This window comes from Myodes glareolus, chromosome 11, assembly GCF_982192425.1.
Source record: "Myodes glareolus chromosome 11, mMyoGla1.1, whole genome shotgun sequence".
NCBI classification, from domain to species: domain Eukaryota; kingdom Metazoa; phylum Chordata; class Mammalia; order Rodentia; family Cricetidae; genus Myodes; species Myodes glareolus.
Window position 1 is genome coordinate 10,693,884 of NC_142036.1, and position 23,848 is coordinate 10,717,731.

Consider the following 23,848-nt stretch of genomic DNA (forward strand, 5'->3'; position numbering starts at 1 on the left):
GATACTTACATAAGTGACTCCAAAATTCTACCAATGAAATAATACCACTCATAAACACCTTCAGTAATGTAGTAGGATACAAAATTAACTTAAAAAAATCAATAGCCCTACTTTATACATATAATAAATGAGCTGAGAAATAAATCAGAGAAACATCACCATTCACAATAGCCACGAATAGCAAAAACAATCTTCGGATTCAATGCAATACCCATTAAAATCCCAGAAAAATTCTTCACAGACCTCTAAAGAGCAAAAAAAAATGCAGAATAATCAAAACAATCCTGTAAAATGAAGAAGTTCTAGAGGTATCACAATTCCTGACTTCAAACTCTACTACAGAACTACAGTATTAAAAACACCCTGTTATTGGCATAAAAACAGACAGGAACAACAATAGAACAAAAATGAAGACTCAGATACCAATCAACACAACTAGAAATACCTGATCTTTGAAAAGAATTTAAAAATACAAAATGGAAAATAGAAAACATATTCAGCATATGGTTCTGGCATAACTGGATAGAAACATGTCGAAAAATAAGAATAGACCCATATCTATTGTTATGAACAAAACTCAAGTCCAAATGGATCAAAGACGTCAACATAAAGCCAACCACACTGAACCTCATAGAAGAGAAAATAGGAAGTATGCTTGGCACAGGATACCGCTCCCAAAATATAATTCCAGTAGCACAGATAATGAGAGAAATAATTAAAAAATGGTACCTCCTTAAGCTGAAAAGCTTCTGTAAAGCAACCATACATATGTGAAGTACCATACAGACACACTCAATGAGCCGTGCTTCTACCTCTCACATTCCCATGGTTCTAATTCTATGTGTAATTAGCATGGAGCTTGTCCTTAAATAAAAGTGGAGACAGAAATTATATTAGTCAGAATTTTAAAAAGAAACTTATTGAGGTATTTTCCACATGCTGTAATCTCTGATAACTAATAGCTGTCTTGTGAGTAAACATTGGTGAAACCATTCTTCTGTAAGACAGTAACACCTTCATTTTTCCCCCGATGTTCCCATAAATTTTACTAGCTCTTTATGATTATAACACCTTGTCCCAATGTAGCACATCAGCTTTTTAAGTTTGGGACAAGATTCAGGAACTAGGGAAGAGAGTTGAATCATATGATAGGGTTAAAGAACATCTGAGAGAAATTTAGTGACTTTTTGGAAAGACTAATTAGGGCTGTACAATAGGGGTAACTGTCCACGAAGCTATATGTATAATATTAAATCATGGGCTTATGAGAATGCCAACATTAAGTGCAAATGGATTTTGGGCCTTTAAAGATCAGATCAGCACCCATGAATGAATGGGTCTTGCAATAATGAATGTTGAAAATTTGACTATGCTACTGAAGCATTTTTAAAAGAAGCAATTTCCAAGGGTAAGAGAAGATATCAGAATACCTGTTGATTTAATTTTGATAGATTCGGACATCTGAAAAGGGATTGTAGACAACAGATTCCTAGGAATAATGCCTCCTATAGGAATGGCAGAAATAGGAGGACTGAGCCTCCATGTATATGTAGGAGGTATGACAAAGGTCGACTTTGGACCAATGAATGCAGTTCAATGAAAGATAGACAAGGCAACTTGATATCATCAGAAAATGCCATGGGGGCCTCTTTCATGCCCCCATGAGGAATGTGGTCCAGTCATTCTCAGTTACTGTGGAGAATGTGTCTCGCCAGGAAAATTTAAAAAAAAAAAACAATGCCTGGAGTAAGAAGCAAAAATGGTCTGAATGATGGGTTAAATGTGGAGGATGAGTCCAAAATTCCAGCAGGACAGAGGAAATATATTTTTTGGAAGATTTCTATAAATTCTCTGTCTCTGGTTGGGTCTAGATGGTTTCTCTCAGACTCAGCCTACTTTCTCCCATTATTTCATCTAGATTTTCCCACCTAGCTCTGTTCCCCTATAGCTCTGCTATAGGCCCAAAGCAGTTACTTTAATAACCAATGTTATTCACAGCATACAGAGGGGAATACCACATTACCTCCCCTTTTCTGTTTAAATAAAAAAGGAAAGTTTTAACTTCAACATAGTAAAATTACATACAACAAAACAGGTATCAAGCAAGAATTACAGTTGCAATATTTATATCTACTTCATCTTTTATTATAACTAAGGAAAACTACAACTATAACTATAAATTCTTCAACTCCTTCAAGGACTCCAGAAGGATATAATATTACCTAAGTGAACAAAAGTGCATTGTAAGCAACTTTCAAAACTCTAAAATTGACAGAGACTTCTGGCTGCCCAGACAGTCACCTGACGTTTTTCTGTACCTTTGGGGCATCCATCTTCCACCTACAGGCCCATCATTTTTCTGTGGGTCCTGCATGTACAGTATACTATGAAGAAGTCCAGAAAAGGGCAGTTTCTTGCACAAATGGTTAACAGACTCCATAAGGAGCCTCTTCTATGCCCATCTTCTTCTTGAAGTTGTTGGTGCTGCCAGGAGCATATGTGTCTCACTGTAATGAAAAGTCCTAAATTCTTAAAACACTTTAAATTCCATATTCTGCAGTCTTTGAAAGATTTGAAGAATTTCTATCCATCTGAAACTAACATGACTACAAGTTTGACTATTATAGATGATTCTTTACTGACCTATATTTCTTAATTTTTATATTACATTTTTAGATGAGGTAGACAAACACAATACCATAATCAAGGTCAGAAATACATATACACACAATAACAAAATTGACCTTAAATTGTATCAACAAGCTAAAATTCATACTAATGCAAATCTCTGTAGCATATCCCTCTTTTAATATTAACAAACATTTATAAACAATATTTGGGAATATGGGCATAGTTCTTCTCCAGACTGCTTCCTTATTTCTGATGTAATTTTTGGGCGTGTTCAAAGCAACCTTTCAAGGGAACTTGGGCCATCAAACCACATTATTCTGGAATTAATCCAAAGGTTCTCATCCTATATGGAAACAAAAGAAAAACCTCTTTTCCAAAGCAACATACCTGTAGACCAAAACCTCAAAATCAAAATACCTTTAAAACATATATGTTGGTTTAGCTAACCAAGCCCCAGAAACAAATGTCTCTCTGCAGCCAAAATATTCAAAGAAAACACAATAATTCATAATCCAGACTCTCTGTGTATACTCCATCTTTACGTGGATTTTCTTACTCTATTACTTTTGAATATTTATTTTATTATATTTACTCCTTTACTCTGTCACTGTCTGTACTCTGTCTCTTTAAAGACTTTGTTTCATTTCTTAAACTATTTACTTTTTTTCAATTCTCTATATGCTTTTTCTTCTCTCTCCCAAGCCTATATACATTTATTCAACACTGTGACCCATTTAGAGGCCTTTTATGTCTGAATCTGTCTTATTGTATGTCTCTAATTCTTTACTTTGAGGAGCGCTTCTTAAATAGCTAAGCCCTTCTTATGAACTTAAGCTGCACCATTTCTAGGGGAAAATTGGCAGTGCCTGGTTGCCTTGGCCAGTCTGACATGACAGAGTTGGTCGCTGCCTCTAAGAACCATGTTCACAGCCCCATTTTTATGCACACAGCCAGTCTATATTGCCATTAAGCAAGTTGTAGCACTCTATCTTACACTGTGTCCCACTTAATGCTCCATAGCTGAACCTCCAGAAAGAGTCAGAGGTGGCACTGTCAGCACAGACCAGTAAGCAGGCATTTCAAAGCTGTGGCTTTTCTGCTACCACTGAATCAGGAAAACCCCTGTTAAAGGAGCCCTGTTGCTGAATGCTTTGAGCAAGCAGAGCCCAAACAAGAAAATGCCACTACCTAAACATGCTTAACTCTGTTCTTTTGTGTCTACAATTTCTTTTCAAGTTTTCTCAGGTTTTACACAAATTTAGTTGACCACATTGGCAGAGCAATTTGTTGGAGGATACAGCTTTTCAGAATAACATTCAAGTGAGTCTATGTCTACAGCTTCCATGATTTGCTTCTCAACAGCTACAAAGTTCAAGGCAGGGTTAGGCAAATATTTGAATGAATGGAAACACTAATTGTCACAGTGTATGTTTCCACATGGTTGTGGACATCACAAGTTGAATCTGAGAGTATTCCTCAGTTGACATCTATCTTATTTGTTGAGAGAGTCTCACACTGAACCTGGAGCCCAGAGGTTCAGATAGAATGGTGGGATGGCAAGTCACAGAGAGTTTCCTGTCACCTCCTCCCCAGTGATGGGAATGATGGTTAAACCATCACACCCAGCTTCATAAAGAAATGCTTATAATACAACTGAGTTACTCAAATTGGGAGGAAGATATATTAATCCTGAGCTATATCATCAGTCCTGAATTTTGTTGCTATATTTTGTGCACATTAATAAAACATTTTTAACTATAAGACAAATACATGCATTATATAATAATTTTTCTATGATAAAATGTATTGTCAATTAAATTTTTAAGACATTTGTTGTCTATTCAAAAATGAATGCTAAGAGGGTGACCCCTTAAATCACCTTAAAACTCTGCCTGTTATGGGGTTGGGCAAGTTGGAAAAGAGGAAGGATCTGGGAAGAGATAAGGGAAGGAAACAATGATCAGAATTTTTTCTATAAAAATATTTCAAACTTTTACAAAATGTGCATGAGATAGTTAGAAATTGTGCTGCATACTTTTATACCAGTCAAAAGGCAGACAGTGCCAAGAAAATCTCTCATGGTTCAATATTAGCTTGGTCTATATAGTGAGTTCATGCCAACCGGAGTGACCAAGTCAAAAGACAGGAATAAAGAAACTCAATCCATTTGCCTGCAAATACATGATTCCACATGTGGGTATGAGGGTATGATGGTGTGTGTGTGTGTGTGTGTGTGTGTGTGTGTGTGTGTGTGTTTGAGTGAGTTTGTGTTTGAATGTTTGATTGTATTAGAAAGTGTGACTACTTGGGGAGATAATTGGATTTGTGACTGTGTCTGTGACTCTGTGTGTGTGTGTGTGTGTGTGTGTGTGTGTGTATGTGTGTGTGTGCGCGCGCTGTGGTGTATGGCTGAATCTAAAAGTGGACCTGTGTGTGTATGATGGTGGTTGAACTTGTGCAGTCATTCACCTTCCCCACATCCATCCCTTCATGATAGCAATTTTAAGTGTCCCAGTCTGTAATCTATTGATGTGGTCAACATCATGGTCAAAAGCAGAGCCGCTGTGGCAAAAGTTGTTTCATCTGTAAGCCTCTAACTGCCTGACCACAGCATTGCCTCATTGATTTTTAAAACTCAGAAAATTCTAAAGTGTTCCCATCTCAAGGAAGGAGCTGTATTAACCTTCCACACTGGCATGAACCCGCCCAAGAGCCCCATTCTGGAGAAGCCCTGTTTAGCCCAGAGACTGGGAAAGACATAGCTCCTATATAGAAACACAACAGTTTGTGGCTCTTTTAAATTACATAGTTGTACAAAGGAGATACAACAGTGTGGAAACACAACATCTTCTCATCACATGAGTGAAAGATAACTTAGTTAAGTGTGGTGAATCCTTAGCAAAGAAAAGGTCACCTGGAGGTTCTTTACTATGTCAGTTTCTGTAACTGTCATCATAGTCTTTGACGCCTTATATCTGCTCTGAGCACTGCCTTCCCCCAAGGGTCCAACTCCAAAGCTTGCTACAGGAGGAAGATGTGCAAATAAGGCTTCTCTGTACCCATGAAAACCAGCCTTGCCCTGACCCCGCAGCTCTGGCAGAGGAGCCCAGTTCTTGATTCCCAGATCCTCCCATTCAGTGATCAGCACTGAACGCAGACCATTTTCCATGAACTTGTGGCTTATTTGGCTTTTCCTTGTCATTATTTTAAATGGTAGTTAATAGAGAAGAGATGCTGGAGATGATATGTGCTATATGAACACGAGAAAGAAAAATTAGATTCAGTGACAGTCTTCTTATCAGCATTCTGTGTTTCTAGGTGGTCAGTGTGAGGTGCAGCTGGTGGAGTCTGGAGAAGGCTTAGTGCAGCACCAAAGATCCGTTAAACTCTCCCATGCAGCCTGTGGATTCATCTTCTGTGATTATTACATGAACTCGATCTGCCAGGCTCCAGGAAAAGGCTTGGAATGGGTTGCATAAATTAGTGGTGATAGTAACAACATTAAATATGCTGATGCTGTGAAAGGCCGATTCACCATCTCCAGAGACAATGCCAAGAACACCCTGTACCTGGAAATAAGCAGTCTGAGGCCTGAGGACACAGCCATGTATGACAGTGATGCAGTTACTGTGAGATCAGACACAAACCTCCTTGCAAGACCCTTATGAGCAGCAGGGGGCGCAGAGACCACCCAGAGATCTGGGTCAAGTAAGAACCTGTACAGAGAAGCATAGAAGGCCAGACTCTTCTGTGTCTGGGTTGATTCTCCAAATCACACTTAAAGATTCTTTCTACAGGTATAGACTTTAGTAATCCTTGAACTTTAAAAACTTTTATTCAAATTTATGTTTTTCATTGTGATGTGCTGTGATTTTATTATGCTGTTTACAAGAAGCACACCTCAACCACAAAGAAAGATATCTACTCAGAGTAAAGGGTTGGGAAAAGATTTATCAAGCAAACGGACATAAGAAACAAGCGATTGTGGCCATTCTAATTCCGAACAAAATTGACTTCAAACTAAATTCAATCAGAAGAGATGGAGACGGACATTTTATACTCATAACAGGAACAATTCATCAGGAGGAAGTCTCAATTCTGAATATCTATGTCCCTAACAAAATAGCACCCACTTATGTAAAAGAAAAACTTCTAGAACTGAAGGCAGTCGTCAAACCACACACACTAATATTAGGAGACTTCAACACACCTCTCTCACCAATGGACAAGTAAATCAGACCGAAACCAAACAGAGAAATAAGAGAATTCATAGAGGTAATGAATCAAATGGACTTAACAGATATCTATAGAACATTCCACCCATATAGGAAAGAATATAGCTTCTTCTCTGCAGCTCATGGAACCTTCTCGAAAATTGGCCACATACTAGGTAACAAAGCAAAAATCCACAGACACAAAAAAAATATTAGTAACCACCTGTGTCTTGTGGGATCACCATGGAATAAAGCTATAATTCAACAACACTCCTACCCCCAGAAAGCCTAAAAACACATGGAAGCTTAACAGTCAACTACTGAATCACCCCTGGGTCAAGGAAGAAATAAAAAAAGAAATTAAAGTCTTTCTTGAATGTGATGAAAATAAAGACACAACATACTCAAACCTATGGGACACAGTGAAAGCAGTGCTAAGAGGAAAGTTCATAGCACTAAGTGCCCAATTAAAGAAAATGGAGAAAGCACACACTGGAAACTTAACAGCACACCTGAAAGCTTTAGAAAAAAAAAAGAAGCAGATTCACCTAGGAGGAGTAGAAGACTGGAAATAATCAAACTGAGGGCTGAAATCAACAAAATAGAAACACAGAAAACAATCCAAAGAATCAATGAAACAAAAAGTTGATACTTGGGGAAAATCAACAAGATTGACAAACCCCTAGCCAAACTAATCAAACTGCAGAGAGAGAACACGCAAATCAATATGATCAGAAATGAAAAGGGGGACATAATCACAGACACAGAAGAAATTCAGAGAATCATTAGATCTTACTACAAAAGTTTATATACCACAAAGTTGGAAAATGTACAAGAAATGGACTTGTTTTTAGATAAGTACCATTTACCAAAGTTAAATCAAGACCAGGTGAACAATCTAAAGAGACCTGTTAGTACCGAAGAAATAGAAGCTGTTATCAAAAACCTCCCAATGAAAAAAAGCCCAGGACCACATGGTTTCCATGCAGAATTCTAACAGAACTTCCAAGAAAAGCTAATACCTATACTCCTTAATGTATTTCAGAATATAGATACAGAAGAGTCATTGCCAAACTCTTTTTATGAAACTACAGTTACCCTGATACAAAAACCGTGGGACTGATATAATGGGAACTCACCAAGGCCAGCTGGACTGGGACTGATGGAGCATGTGATCAAACTGGACTCTCTGAATGGGGCTGACAAGGAGGACTGACTGAGAAACCAAGGACAATCACACTGGGTTTTGATTCTACTGCATGTACTGGCTTTGGAAGAACCTAGTCTATTTGGATGTTCACCTTCCTAGAACTGGATGGTGAGGGTAGGACCTTGGACTTCCCACAGGGTATTGAACCCTGACTGTTCCTTGGACTGGAGAGGGAGGGGGAGGGTAATAGAGGGAGGAGGAGGGAAAAGGGAGGAGGTGAGGAGGTGAAAATTTTTAATAATAATAATAATAATAATCCACATATTTACTATAAAACCAAAAAAAAAACAAAAACAAAAAAAGAAATAAGTGAAACACCCCACTAGTTCTTAGTTGAATGGAAGGATGGTCCCAGAAAAAGTTGCCTACCAAGTTATTTGATATTCACCAATGTTCCTTAATTGGCTTCTGGAATTTATTGTTTTGAATCTCAGTTATACAGTTTTTACTATTTTTCTTTATTCCTTAGGATCTCTACATGTGATATTTTTTCCATCCAGTTCCTCCCTCATCTTCCAAACACGGGTCCCTACCAACCTTATTCTTATTTAAGCCCAGTTAGTGTTGTCCATATCTGCATGTGTGTGAACCCAAGCACTGCAATATAGGAAATACACCAGGGACTATACCCTCAAAAAAGAGTGACAATGTCTCTTGTGCAGAAAAATAAATTCCCATCTTCTTTCAGTAAGAAACAGGGCTGAAGAATTATCAGTGCTATCTATACCATGGTTTTGGCTGGTTTGTACTTATTTGGGTTCAGTGGAAAACAGCAGCCATTACAGATCCATGATTGTAATATCCATGTCATGTCCAGAAGACAGCATTTCACAGCACCCTCCCTGTCTTCCACTCCTTACATTCTTCCCGCATCCTCTTCATCAGTATTGTCTGAGCCGTGGAGGAACTTGAATGATACTGGAAATCTTATATCATACAACATATTGAAGATTGGGAAGGACAGTTTCTCCCTCATAGAGAGAATCCAGATAGAGTTTTTGAGACTTTGTGTGTTTGGTGCTCTGGCTTCCGTAGAAATAGAATGGAATCAAGACAGGATAAGACTTCTTAAGTGAAGGGTAAGAGGGAAAAAGCACAGGGTAATACAGAGGTTTTGAAAGGAAAAGTTGGGTATAATGAGAGAAAGGGACTGCATGGGTAGAAAGCATGACAATTTGGGAAAATAAAAACAATGCCTTCTGAAAATACAATATTGATGCAAAAGCTTTGCGTTTTGTTACAAAAATACATTAAATGTCCCCATTGTGCTGACTATATAAATATGCAGAAATAAAAACTGAACTAAGACAGCATGAAGACAGCCATGTGTTGCCTGGTATCAAGATGAGAAAGGGAAAGGCAGAGTGGGTAGTAAATTTGATCATAGGAAGAATTTCAGGATGCAATTAAGTGCTGCAAATATAAATATGTCCCCACAGCAATCACTAAGAGGGAGACAGACAGCAACAAGAACATTTTCCATGCACGTGGTGAAAAGAGAACTAAATAAATTGTGGTGAATCCCTAACAAGGAAAATGTGTACACAGAGCTACATTGGTGCTTTACTTTCTATAATTCTCATCAGAGTGCATGGTGTCTTATATCTGCTCTGAGTACTGCCTTCTGCTCAGTTCCAACTACAGAGTCTGTGATGGAGGAAAGATATGCAAATAAGGCTTCTGTGTGCCCATAAAATTCAGTCCTGCCCTGACCCTGCAGCTCTGGCGGAGGAGACAAGCCCTGGATTTCCAAGTCCTCCCAGACAGGGTTTAGCATTGAACACAGGACACTCACCATGGACTTGTGGCTTATAATGGTTTCCTTTGCCCTAATTTTAAAAGGTAATTCATAAAGATGAGACGCTGTGTGTTGTGTGGACATGAGAAAGAGAAAAAATGTCTTCTGTGTCAGTTTTTTAACCAAAATACTTTGCGATTACAGGTGTCCAGTGTGAGGTGCAATTGCTGGAGTCTGGCGGAGGCTTAGTGCAGCCTGGACAGTCCCTGAAACTCTCCTGTGCAGCCTCTGGATTCACCTTCAGTGACTATAGCATGGACTGGATCCGCCAGGCTCCAGGGAAAGGACTGGAGTGGGTTTCACGTATTAACACAAATGGTGGTAGCACCTGGTATACCGACGCTGTGAAGGGCCGTTTCACAATCTCCAGAGACAATGCCAAGAACACTCTGTACCTGGAAATGAGCAGTCTGAAATCTGAGGACACAGCCACGTATTACTGTGCAACAGACACAGTGAGTGAATGTTACTGTGAGCTCAGACAAAAACACATCTGTGGGCAACACCGGACCAGCAGAGGGCGCTGAGAGCACTTAGAGATCTTAGTCACAGAAGCTGCCGCTCAGAGAAGCATGGAAGACTGGACTTCTCTGTCTGCACTGCATCTCCATATCACACTTAGGGATTTTCTCTGCAGATATAGTGTGTAGTAATCCTTGAATGTCCAAATTATTATTTAAATTTCTGGTTCCAGTTGTGTTGTATGTGTTTATTTATTATAGTGTTTCTCCTTGTTTACCTTTATCTCTCTCTCTCTGTCTCTCTACCTCTGTCTATGTCACAGTATCTATCACTCTTCCTCTTTCTCTCTCTATCTTTCTTCTGAGTCAGAAGGTTAACAGATAGCTTTGGGAACCCAGAGTTGAGAGGTGATGTCCTCAGGAGCACACAGTGTTCTGCCCTCCATCCTCTGTTTGGGATGATTCACATTGACCAGTGAAAATGTACAGAAGAGAATGCATAAAGCTGACATTTTTAATAACCACAGAAATAGATCTTAAACCCAAAAGAATGAGTTTTCTGTAACTAATGATATGAATGCCACTTACCAAAGAAAGAATGAGACCGTATTATGGGAATGGAGGAAAAGGGATGCCTGTGCTGTGGAAATGGCAATGTTGTCCTAATAAGACATTATAAAAACTTGGGGCTTCCTCTGAGAATTACACAAGATGATGTGACTCTGCAATCTCACTTCTTTATCAGTAGAAATAAAAGCAGAATTGGTATAGGAAGACAGTAAAGAAGGGAGAAAGGAAAAGAAGAGACATGTCAGTAGGAGAGGACAGAAGTATCAAAAGAGTGAGAGAAAGAGGAGAGAAGATAGTGGCATGAATCAATGTAATTGCAGTACATTATTAATGAGCATGGTTATTTGTTTTTAAGTAGAATGAATGACAAAGGTGGGAAAATAACATTTTCAAATATCCTATGGAGTTAATATACATGTATCCATCTGCCCTTGTAAGATTGTTTTTTGGGAAGGATTGTCTCTGTTGTTGTATATATGTCTGTGTGTATATGTCTGAGTATCTGTGTGCTTGCTTCAGATATGCGTACTTTCTCATCATCTATACTTAGTTTACATTACAGAGGTTACCATAACACGATCAACACAAAAACCTGCTCTGAGGTCGGGTAAGTAGCAACACTGGGATTCAAGGTTTGCCTTCAGGCTCAGGCAAACCTTGCCTCATTACCCTAGGCAAGTTCTGAAGACATTTCAGTTCCCATTCTTTCTTAAGATCCCAGGGAATAAGGAGAACACAGCACTCGTAGTCTTGGTTCCCCCTCAGTATTTTCCAGGAATACTGCCTCACCTATGTTAAGGTCTAGCTCCATCACTGCCACTCACAAAAACAGATTATGCACAACAAACTGAGGGACATAAAATGTAGAGTACTCATACACAAGAAACGGTGGATGCTCTCCAGGATCTGACAAGGCAAGTTGGTAACAGCTCCTCATTTCCCTTCCCTGGTGTTTTACATTACCAAGGCATGGGAGAAAGTCCTGCAGTCCATTGTCCTCTATGGTTATCCTCTCCAGAAGACAAACAGTTGCACTGTTCAAGCATGCCCTCCTTCCATATCTTGTCATCACTCTGCCACCTTATTACTTCAGATCACATAACCCTGAAGCCTGGCTGGATGATACTACTTTTCATGGGGTTTTATGAACTGAAAACTTTCTCATCCCTCGACAATGCAATATTCATATAACCTGGGTTCTTATGTGCCACAGACTGAGGCCAGAGAAAGTGAGATATAAAAATAAAAAGAGAAAAACAGATTGCTGTAAATAAAGATGTTCAATGAAAAGTTGCATGTATTGTGTCACCAATTATGAAGGTAAATAGTCTGAACCTAATAAGACGGGATCCATGTCAGTCAATTGTGTTTTTTCCCAGATGAACACATGGGATCTCCTGTACTTAACGTTCGTTATCACAAGTTATATTTTGGATGAGGGAAAAGAATAATGTCTTTACTGACACCTAAATAATAAATTTTAAGTTTTTATAAGTATTATTTCTGACAATTATGAACCCAAATTCCAACCTAAATCCATGTTATGAATTTTTGGTGACATTAAAACACATCCAGTGAGTGATACCTTGTTCTACCATCATTGATTGAATGTGGACTCACTGTAAACATTCCCATCTTTTGCCTGATATGTCTGCATAGTGTGACTCTAAATATTTCTTGTTTTTCAGGGACTAGAAACCCAGTCAGAACCAGGAAAATGTTCCTGAGTATCTACTTCCATTTCTACTAAGAAGCACAAAGCAAAACTCAGTCACCTGAAGTGAAAAGCAAAACCTCCTTGGCTTCCTTTTATCCTCTCAAGAACCACCCCAATGCAATGCAGCACTCAGGCTGAGAAGACCCATCTTCTTACTAGAGCTTTCAGCAAAGCATGACTGTCCTGGTGCTGCTCCTCTACCTCATGACCTTTGCGACCTGTAAGTGTTTCAGAGTTTCAAGAGAGAGAACCAGGTACATCATGCATGTAATATTTGAATGATAGTGATCTTGGCTTTCCCCAGGAGCACTGTCCCAGTTCCATGTGAAGAAATCAGAACGTGACCTGGTGCAGCCATCACACACCCAGACCCTTACCCCTACCTGCACTGTCTCTGTGTTCTCATTAATCAGCTGTCATGTACACTGGGTTCACCAGTCTCAAGGATAGTGTCTGAAGTTAATGAGAATAATATGATATAATGAGAACACTGATTGTAATTAAGTACTAAAGACGAAGGTCACTATCTGTAGGAACACCCCCAAAAGCCACGATTTCTTAAATCTGAAAAACCTCAAACTGAGAACATAGCCACATGTTACTCTACCAGAGACACTCTGATGAAACTCAAGTGTGAAACTGTATAAAACCTTCCTACAGAAACTCAGGACCAGCAGGAAATACTAAAGGCCAATAGAGACTCCCCAGTACTATCACAAGTCTTTTCAGAGTGTTGAATCAAAGCAGGTGCAGAACTCCAGGAATTATTGGTCTCTCAGTTTCCTGGCTTGCTCTGTTTATGAATGACATTTTTCCCATTATAATCTTCTAGAACTTAGTCTGTATTAATTTTTAGTGCATCTGAATATTTATGAAGTCCAGTTTTCCACTGTAATATTTATTTTTCTACAACTCTCGAGCTCATCTGAACAAGATAGAGAGCATCATATATGGCAGACCTGGATATGCTGTGGGTACCAGGATCAATCTTGAAGAGACTAAGAGACCATTGAGACTACGGCCCTAGTTTCACAACAGAGCTTCAGTTAATTCTCCAGTTAGAGCAGAATTTAGGAATTGGTAAGATTCAACAATCATGCAGGGCTGGATAGACTGATAACCATTAACCTTGATTCCCTCCACTCTCTCTATCATCCCCATGTGAAACATGAACATCAGTTTTATCATTGATTCTGGTTAGACTCTGGTACTTATACCATGGAACTAATGCAGCTAGAGAGAGCAGCTGAGCTTCAGGAGTCTGCAGAAGGTTCTTGGCTAACATATTGCATAAGTTGTCCCTGAGTTTCATGTCCCTTTCTGAAAATGCTGTCAAATCACATTGTAATTTGTAGTTCTTGGGATCTATTCTGGTCTTCTCAGGTTTCTGGCTGGTGTGGGAGAATTGTCTGTATTCTGTCAGTCATGTTTTATATAAACGCTGATTGGCCAGGCAGGAGGTGTAGGTGGGAAAACCAGACAGGAAGATGAAATGATACAAGGAGAGCAGGCGAATTCTGAGGAGGAGGAAGATGATTCCTCCCACTCCTGCCCAGATCACCGAAGCAGCAAGATGTGAGCTGCCCTGCTGAAAAAGGTACTGAGCCTATGGCTAAAATAGATCAGAAAAATGGGTTAATCAAGATGTGAGAGTTAGCTAATAAATAACCTGACCTAACGGGCCAATCAGCATCATAACTTAAGGAGTCTTTGGGTAATTTTCTCTGGGACTAAACAATTGTCGGAACCTGGTGGGAGGACAGAAAAACCCCAACAAACAGGCCCCCTCATGTTACACCTGGCATGTAATCAATTTGTTTTTGGATAAAATAAAGTACCCTATCTCTATGAAGGTATTTAAACACATTATTAAAGTTTACAGGATTTTAATTTCATCTTGTAGATACAACTGTCTATCTGTTTGAGATGTGTTCTTGTTTGCAACAGAAAGATGGATTCTATTTTATTATCAAACCTGTTAGCCTTTGTCTATTTATAGGTGAGTTGATTCCATTTATATTAAGTGATATTAATGACCAATGAATGCTATCTCCTCTTATTTTAGTTTTTATTCTTGGTGATGTTATTATATACATGTTTCCCTTCTTTGGGACTTGATTCTTTGAGATCATCTATTGCCTGTATTTTTGCAGATGTAGCTAACTTCCTTGGACTAAAGTTTTTCTTTAGTACTTTTATAGGATTCTGTTTGTGGCTAAATATTAGTTAAATCTGGTTCTGTTGTGGAATGTCATGTTTATCCTTCTATGTTGATTGAAAGTTTTGCTTGGTGTAATAGACTGGGCTGACATCCATTGTCTCTTAATATCTGCATAATACTTGATCAGGACCTTATGGATTTTATTTTTCATTGAGGAATCAGGTATAATTTTGATAGGTCTGGCTGTATATGCTACTTGACCTTTTTGCTTTGAAGCTATTTATATTCATTCTTTATTCTGTATGTTATGTGTTTTGATTATTATGTGGCAAGATGACTTTTTTATCTAGTCTATTTGGTGTTCTTAAATCTTGTACGTTCATAGACATGACTTTCTTTAGTTTTGGAAAGTTTTCTCCTATGATTTTGTTGAATATATTTTCTGTGCTTTTAAATTGGACTTCCTTTCCTTCTCCTATATCTGTTATTCTTAGGTTTGTTCATTTCATGGTGCCATATGTTTCCTGGATATTTTGTATAAGCTTTTGTTAGATTTAATATTTTCTTTAATCAATGAGTCTGTTTCCTCTATTTTATCTTTGGTGCTTGAGATTCACATTTCCATTTCTGATACTCTGCTGTTTTTGCTTGCATTTGTGGTTCCAGGTCACTTTCTCATTATTTCTATTTCTATAAATCCCTTGGCTTGTGCTTTCTTTAGTTTCTCTATTTCAGTTTTCAAGTCATGAAAAATTTCTTTCATATGTTTGATAGCTTTTTCTTGTTTTTTTTCTTTTTTTTATTAATTTATAAAAGTTTCCACTTCCGCCCCTCCTCCCAATACCCTCCCATTCCTCCCACTCCCTCTCCTTCTCCCTCTCCAGCCCTAAGAGCAGTCAGTGTTTCCTGCCCTGTGGGAAGTTGAAGTTCCTACCCCCTCACTCCAGGTCTAGGAAGTTGAGCTTCCAAACTGACTAGAATCCCAAAAATCCAGAACATGCAAAGGAAACAAGTCCCAGTGCCACTATCAATGGCTTCTCAGACAGTCCCCGTGCCAGCCACATTCAGAGAATCCGGCCACATTCAGAGAATCCGGTTTGATCACGTGCTCTTTCAGTCCCAATCCAGCCGGCCTTGGTGAACTCTCATTAGATCAGTCCAGTGGATGCAAGACTCAGGTGGTTGCTCATCCTGGTACATTAGGCCTTCCATGTTCCTGGAGATTGTTCAACACTCCGGGGAGTATTGCAATACAAGGTATAGTTTTGGCATGTTCTCACAGAGATTGCTTTCTTGGGTCCCATTCTGATGAGGTTGCCCCCTAGGGTCTGCTCTCAAAGATGTCCTGGCCCTTGCCTACTCCCTCAGATGATCCAGATTTGTGCCCGAACCTACAGAGTTCTCTGGTTCTTTCCTATTCCCTTAGAGTTCCCATACTCACCCCTGGACCCCAGAGGTCTCTGGTTTCTGCCTACTCCCTTGGAAGTCCCAAATTTGTGTCTGGACCCTCAGAGGTCCTGGCTCAGGCCTAAACCCTCGGATGTTCCATTCTTACACCCAGACCCGTATAGGTCTCTCATTCTGGTCTACATCCTCAGTGGTTGTTTCCTTGGACCTGCTCCTGTGGACTCTGCTGTCTCAGACCTGCTCCGACCTATATCACTGGCTCAGTCCTGTTTCTATAAATGTCCCTTGACTGGGCCTGATTCCATGAAAGTCTCTGGCTTTGGCACAGTCCCCAAAAGACCTTGTGCTCTGGTCTACATCCTCAGAGGTCCCAGATTCACGCCTGATCCCATAAATGTCCTGGCTAAGGCCTACTCCTTCGCTGTTCCCAGACTCAGATTCAGACTTGCAGAGGTCTCTAGTTCCTCCCTACTTGCTCAATGGTCTCAGTCTCTCACCTGGACCCACAGAGTTCTCTGGTTCCTGCCTATTCCATTTGAGATTCCAGACTCATTCACTTTCATAGGTCCTGTATGCAAATTTCAAGGTTTTTTTCCCACTGAGTAGTACTCCATTGTATAATTGTGCCAGATTTTCTATACTCATCCTTCAGGAGAGAGGAATCAAGATTTTTTCCAAGTTCTGGATATTATAAATAATGCTGCTATAAACATAGTTGAACAAATGCCTTGAAGTATAATTGCGCATCTTTTGGGTATGTGCCCAAGAGTGGAATTGCTGGACCCTGAGGTACATTGATTTCCAATGTTCTGAGAAACAGCCATACTGTTCCTCTTACTCCACATACTCTCCAGCATAAGCTATAAAAGGCGTTTTTGATCTTAGCCATTCTAAATGGCATAAAATGGGAACTCAGAGTTGTTTTGATTTTCATTTTTCAGAAGGCAAAGAATATTAAACATTTCCTTAAGTGTTTTTCAGTCATGTGAAATTTTTGTGTTGAGTTATATCGGTTTTGTTCTTTATACCATTTTTAAATTGGTTATTTGGAATTTTGATAACTAATTTCTTGAGTTATTTATATATTTTGGAGATCAGTCCTCTGATGTGGAGGTCAGTCTTCTGTCTGATGTGGGGTTGATGAAGAAATTTTCATCTTCAATGAAAATAAGCCAATGAAAATAAGAAATAAGCCTTCTTGTCTTATTAACTGTGTCCTTTGCTTTACAGATTCTTTTCAGTTTCAGTAAGTCCCATTTATTTATTGTTGCTCTCATTGTCTGTGCTACTTGTTTTACATTGAGGAAGTGGTCTCCTCTGCCCATGAATTAAAAGTTACTTCCCAATTTCTCTTCTATCAGGTTTAGTGTTGTCAGATTTAATTGAGGTATTTAATCCATTTGTACTTGAGTTTTGTGCATGGTGATAGATATGGAAATATTTTTATTCTTCTACATGTTGACATCCAGTTATGCCAGCACCATTTGTTGAAGATGCTTTCCTTTTTTCATTGTATAATTTTAGCTTCATTGTCAAAAATCAGGTGTTCATAGGTGTGTGGATTAATTTCCAGGTCTTTGATTAGGTACAATTAGTCAACCTGTCTGTTTTATGCCAAACCCAAGATGCTTTCATTACTGTAGCTCTATAGTAGAAATTGATATCCAGGACGGTGATGCCTCAGTATGTTTCCTTATTGTACAGATTATTTTAGGTATCCTGGGATTTTAATTTTTTCATATGAAGTTGATTATTGTTAATTCAAGGTCTGTAAAAAATTGTGTTTGAATTTTTATGGTGATTGCATTGAATTTATAGATTGCCTTTGATAGGATTGACATTTTTATTATGTTGATCATACTTATTCAAGACCATTGGAGAACTTTCCATTTTCTAATATCTTCTTCAATTTCTTTTTTTGAAAACATAAAATTTTTGTCAAATGGGTTTTTTACTTCTTCGCTAAGTTTTAGCCCAAGGTATTTAGTGTCATTTGTGGCTATTGTAAAGCATGAAGTTTCTCTGATTTCTTTCTTAGTTTCTTTATCATGTGTATAAAGGAGGTTTACTGAATTTTTGAGTTGATGTTGTATACTGCCAACTTTACTGAAAGTATTTATCAGTTAATATAGTTTCCTGGTAGAGTTTTTGTGGTTCTTAAGAAAAACATGTGAATAAGACAAGATTGCCTAACAAAATTAGGGGTGGGAGAAAATGGAGATTGAAAGAGGAAGAGGAAAAGAAAAGGAGAGAGGGGGAAGAACTTTAAGGGACAGGATAGATAAGATCAAGGAAGGACAGATATAAGAGCAATGAAAGAGATATATTGATTGAGTGAGTCATTAGGAGACTAGCAAGAAACCTGGCACTAGAGAAATTCCCATGAATCCATAACAACGAACCCAAGTAAAACCCTAAGCAATAGAGGAGTGTGTGCCCAAACTGGTCTTGTCTGTAGTCAGAATATCTTAAATATTACCATAGAACCTTCATCCACCAACTAAAAGAAACAGAGACAGACACCTGAAGCACAGCACTGGGCTGAGCTAGCAAAGTGTAGGTGGAGGGCCTGATGTTTGTCCTGGCTGTCCAGCTAGCTTAGCCCTAGCTGGACACTCAGAAACTGTATTAATTAAATCACTGTTTGGCCCATTATCTCTAACTTTTTATTTGCTTTGATCCTGCTGCCTTCACTCACTCTGACTGACAGCGGAACTTCCTTGTGGTCTGTAATTGACAAGGGTGTTTGTATTCTTTCTGGCCAGTGGGTCTCCACAGAAGGAGTAGAGGTATAAAAGGTTGCTGGGCAAAATAAAAGTTGCTGTTCTTCCACCTGAAAAAAAAATAAACGTGGCTGTTTTTCCACCTGAAAAGATGCCTCCATGTCTGAATCCTGGCACCCTCCTGCCAGTCTTCGTTGTCCAGGCTGCGCTGGCCACAGCAAGTGGAGGTCCCACTGAGATCTGGAAAGTGGGGATACATGAACGGGGTCACTCAGTATGAGGAACGTATTGGGGAAGGTCTTAAGCCATTGACCGAACAATATTACAATTAATATAGTTTTTTGTTGTTTATTGTGGGAATGGGCAGTACAAAAAACCTTTGCCAACAGATTGGTGCCCAATGTGAGGACCAGATAAATCTAAATAAAACTTGAATGAGTTTAGAAAGAAAGCCTAAATACAAAAGAACATTGTTAAGCATGGTTTTCTGGTAGCTGATATTTCTTTTCCTTTGAAGGATCTCTCCTGGAAGCTAGCTTAAGAGAGGCCTTCCTGACTCAGCATTGGCAGCGAAACCTATGTGACCTCATTAAGAACACTTCCTGGTTTGTTCTAGAAGCAAGAACAGCTCTGGTTCTTTCAGAAGTTCAAGCATTTAAATTGCTTTCATGAAGAGTATGTTACAAACTGCTTAATGGCACAACACAGACTGGCTACATACTTGGAAATGCAGTGGTGTGTATGATTCACAGAGGTTGGGAAAATGCCTTCACCATGTTGGATTGGGTGGAGCCCAAAGACAAAGAATCCTTAGTCCTCTTCACACCCACTTAGAATTTTTTCATGGTCAGAAAATAAACACAGATATCCAATAAAGACAGATTCAGACGGAAATAAACTACTTAACAGGTCACAGTGTGTTTACAAAATGTTAACAGGCTTGTGAGAGAGAAGAAAGAGTATAGACAGTTGTAAATAGAAATAAAACAGTTTTTAAAAGATTAAGCAAATGCTTTAAAGAGATACAGTACAGACAGTCATAAATAAAAGAAAAAATAAGCCACATAAAGATGGAATAATTGCAGAGAATCTGGATTATGTATATTATTGTGTTTTCTTAAAATTTTTTGACTGGGAAGGAGCTAAGTACAAAGAGACAATTCATTGTATGAGATGCTAAGCTTAAACAACATATATATTTTAAAGGTATCTTTTCTACCAAATTTAAGTCTAAGTATTTGCTGATTTGAAAAAGAGGTTCTTTTTTTGTTTCCACAGAAGATGAGAACCTGTGAATTCCTTCAAGAATAATGTGATTTGGTGAACCAAGATTCCCCAAATGGTTCTATTGCCACCCCAAAAATTCCTCACCCAACAAAAAGTAGTAAGCAATTTGGAGAGAACTACAACTGAATTTGCAAAAACCATTTACAAAATTTTGTTTACATGTAAAGGGAATCATGGTGTAGATATCAATAATTTTTATTGGTATGGATCTTGTTTTATATTATACAAATTTGAGGTCAATTTTTATATGTATATTTTTGCTTTTGATTATCATATTGTTTGCAGCTCCTTTAAAAATGTAATAGATTTATGGATGGTTATTCCTCACACCTTTCAAAAACTAACAAAATATGGCATTTCAGATGTTTAAGAACATAGGAATTTTCATGATAATGAGACACATCTGAACCTGGCAGCACCAAACTACGTGAATGGGATGGTAGGTATTGAAGAGTCTCCTTATGGAGTATGTTTATTCATTTGGGCAAGAAACTGTTCTTGCTTAATCTGCTTGATGTTATGCTGTATGAATTGGACATGCAAGACTCACAAAAATGACTGCTGAATTTGCCTGAAGTTGAAATCATTCTTTGGGTTCCTGCTTCATGAAAGAGTTTGCCAGACATTTTTCAGGACACTGAAGAAAGTGACAGACAAACTGTCAATATATGTGGAACAGTCTTTGAAATTTCCTGCTTCATGGAAAAGTCTGCTGGATATTATGGGCCAGTAGACTGAACTTAGGTGCCTGCAACATTACAAAGGAAGTTTTTGTGACTGTCCAGGAAGCAAGATGTCTCTGTAAATTCTAGAGTTTTGGAAGTTGCTTCCCATTTACTTAGGAAATATTATATCCTTCTAGAATTTTTGATGAAGTTGAAGAATAGTTACAGTTATAGATTTTCTCAGCTATAATAAGAGTCAAAGTAGATATAAATGTCATAACTATAATTTTTGCTTGATTCCCATTTTGTTAAATGTAGTTTTACATATTACATATGTAATTATATATGCATATATGTATATATAATTATATGATTTTCCTTTTTATTTAAACATAAAAGGGTAGTCCTTTTATGGGAAGTCCTTCCGTATATGTGTTTCTTTTAATGGTTAATGAATAAAGAAGCTGCTTCAGTCAATGCCTTAGCAGAATAGAAATAGGTAGGAAAACTAAACTGAATGATGGGAGAGAGAAGGCAGAGTAAATGAGAAGCCATTTAGCTGCCTATAGGAGACAGACACCTCTGCTGGAGCCCAGTGGACATTTGTTGGTAAGCCACAGTCCTGTAGAAATACACAGATTAATAAAAGTGGATTAATTTAAGTTAGAAGAGTTATCTGGAAATACGTTTAAGCAATTGGACAAACATTATTGCAAATAATATAGTTTCTTTGTGTGTATTGTGGGACTGGACAGGACAGAACCTTCACCAACAGTTCCCCATGTTCAAGTATGTCCTCTTCACTACTTATCAGTACTTATAGATCTCTATCTTTTTAAATCTCAGTTAATATAACCCTGAAGCCTAGTGGCATGCTATTTCTCTTTGTGTAGTATTATGTATCATGGAATTTCTGACCCATCAGCAATGGAAGAATCATCATTAGGAAACTGATTTTATTATGTGCTACAAACTGTGGCAATAAACAGTTAAAAGTTTATAGAGACACATAGACAGACAAATAGACTGAAATCAAGATGTACAAAGACTTGTCCCCAGGTACAGTATCTGTAATGTGAAGATGTATAATTGAAATCCTGTGAAATGGGACCCAAATCACTCACCTGGGTGTTAATCAGGTGATCCATCACACGTAATCATGACTAATAAAAATAGCACGACTCTACTGACACCAAGAGAAAGAATTAAATAGTTCCTTAAACATAACTTCATATCACTCATAGCTCTAAGTGCCACATACGCCAAATTCCATTCTAGAAACTCTGCTATAATTACAGATTGTTGTAGAATATTATTTTAAGCTGTGTTATTTTATGCTGTAGAACATTCGTTTTAATAGTGTAAGGTGTGTTATGCTGCAAAGGTTTAATTGTGTAAAGCTGTGATTTTTTGGCCAGGCTCTTACTTCTATCCCAATACAAAATGACGACCCTGCCTCCAGGAATCTCAGAATGAGACACAGTCTGACAGCTGCCTCATCCTGGTTTATAATCCTCTCTAGATCTGGGATTAAGGGCATGTAACACTACTGCTTGGTTTCTATGGCAAAGTAGAGTGGCTACTGGAATTAAAGGTGTGTGTCATTGCTGCCTGGTCTGTAAGGCTGGCCACTGTGGCTCTTTTACTTTTCTGATCCTCAGGCAAGCTATATTTATAAAAATACAAATGAAATGACACTCCACCTTTCAGTGGGAACATGGTTCTGCTAGACTTTGGTGTAGGACATTTAAAGAAATAGAAACAAAGGCCATGTGACCAGGAATGGATGAGCTGTGTAGAAATGGAGTGGATTTTCATTAATAATATTTTGTCTGCATTTCCATGTTCATTTCCTGATACCACACTTACACTGTCCCTCCAGTTGGATTTTCTCCCTGAAACCCTGAGCCCCGTAAAGTCCTTTAAAGACACCCTCAATGAATGGTACTTCTACCTCTCACATTCCCATGGTCCTTATTCTATGTGTCATTAGCATGGAAATTGTCCTTAAATAAAAATGAGGACAAAAGTTACATTAGTGAGAATTTTAAAAAGAAATCTATTGAGGTGTTTTCAGCATACTATAATCTCTGATAACTAATGTACATCTTTTACACCACAAGATATGTCTTGTGAGTAAACACTGGAGAAACATTCATTTCTCTACTGAAGTTTCCATCGATAATGCATTATACAAGCTTTTCCACCAGTTTGAGGCTCATGCACTGAAGTGTTTACGCTTTATGGATGAGTTCTCCTGGCCTTTACTTCCTTAGATGGATGCTGACTGAAATTTTAAAATGGATCTTATACTTTTTATAATTTTCTATGCTCGTAGATTGAGCCAAATGCCTGAGTCTGCAAGGGTGTGGAATCGATGCTATAAACCGTCTTTGCTTCCGACTGCCTTGAAACTCAGCAGATATTCAAGAAGTTTTAATTACATGTGCTTTTTACAAATTCATGAATTAGAAAAGTTTATGGTTATTGTCAATATTCCCCTCCAGAGATCTCACAGTTTTCTTAAGCCTGTGAGGCCCCATGAACACACCTGCACCTACTAAAGATCCTTGCCATTAGAGATCCCTAATCCCCATTGTCTGTCCAATTCACATATTGTATTTCTCGTCCTGGTCCCTCTTTATTTAGGAATTCAAAAATCACAAGCAAAGACAACCAAGGGCCCTCTACTTGTCTCACTAAGCCAGCAAACAATACACTGAATGTTCTTAAAACTTTTACTCTGTGAACATCTCCTCTAAGGAATCCCATGGAGGCTCACTTGTCAATGCCCCACTATTCTGTCTCAGGCCGTCTGTAAAGAGTCTCTATAGTTATATTTTCACCAATTATCAATACTTCAGTTGCTACATGTGTCAAGAAAGTGTAAGTGGTAAATTTGCATTTTTTTCCTGGCCCCTTTGTTCTTCTCCAAACTCAGTCATCATCTTTTACCATGCACCTCTTCTGGTTTTCTACATTTCAAATATTACCAATGTCATGC

The 23,848-nt window shown here is 38.4% G+C and overlaps 1 pseudogene across 1 annotated transcript; it reads left to right on the forward strand.

Annotated features, from left to right (window-relative positions):
• The first annotated feature begins 9,758 nt into the window (after positions 1-9,758).
• Positions 9,759-10,380, forward strand: LOC148120379 (immunoglobulin heavy variable 3-23 pseudogene; annotated as a pseudogene). Its single transcript, XR_015739297.1, has 2 exons — positions 9,759-9,897; positions 9,998-10,380. The product of XR_015739297.1 is annotated as an immunoglobulin heavy variable 3-23 pseudogene (transcript).
• Positions 10,381-23,848: the final 13,468 nt, after the last annotated feature.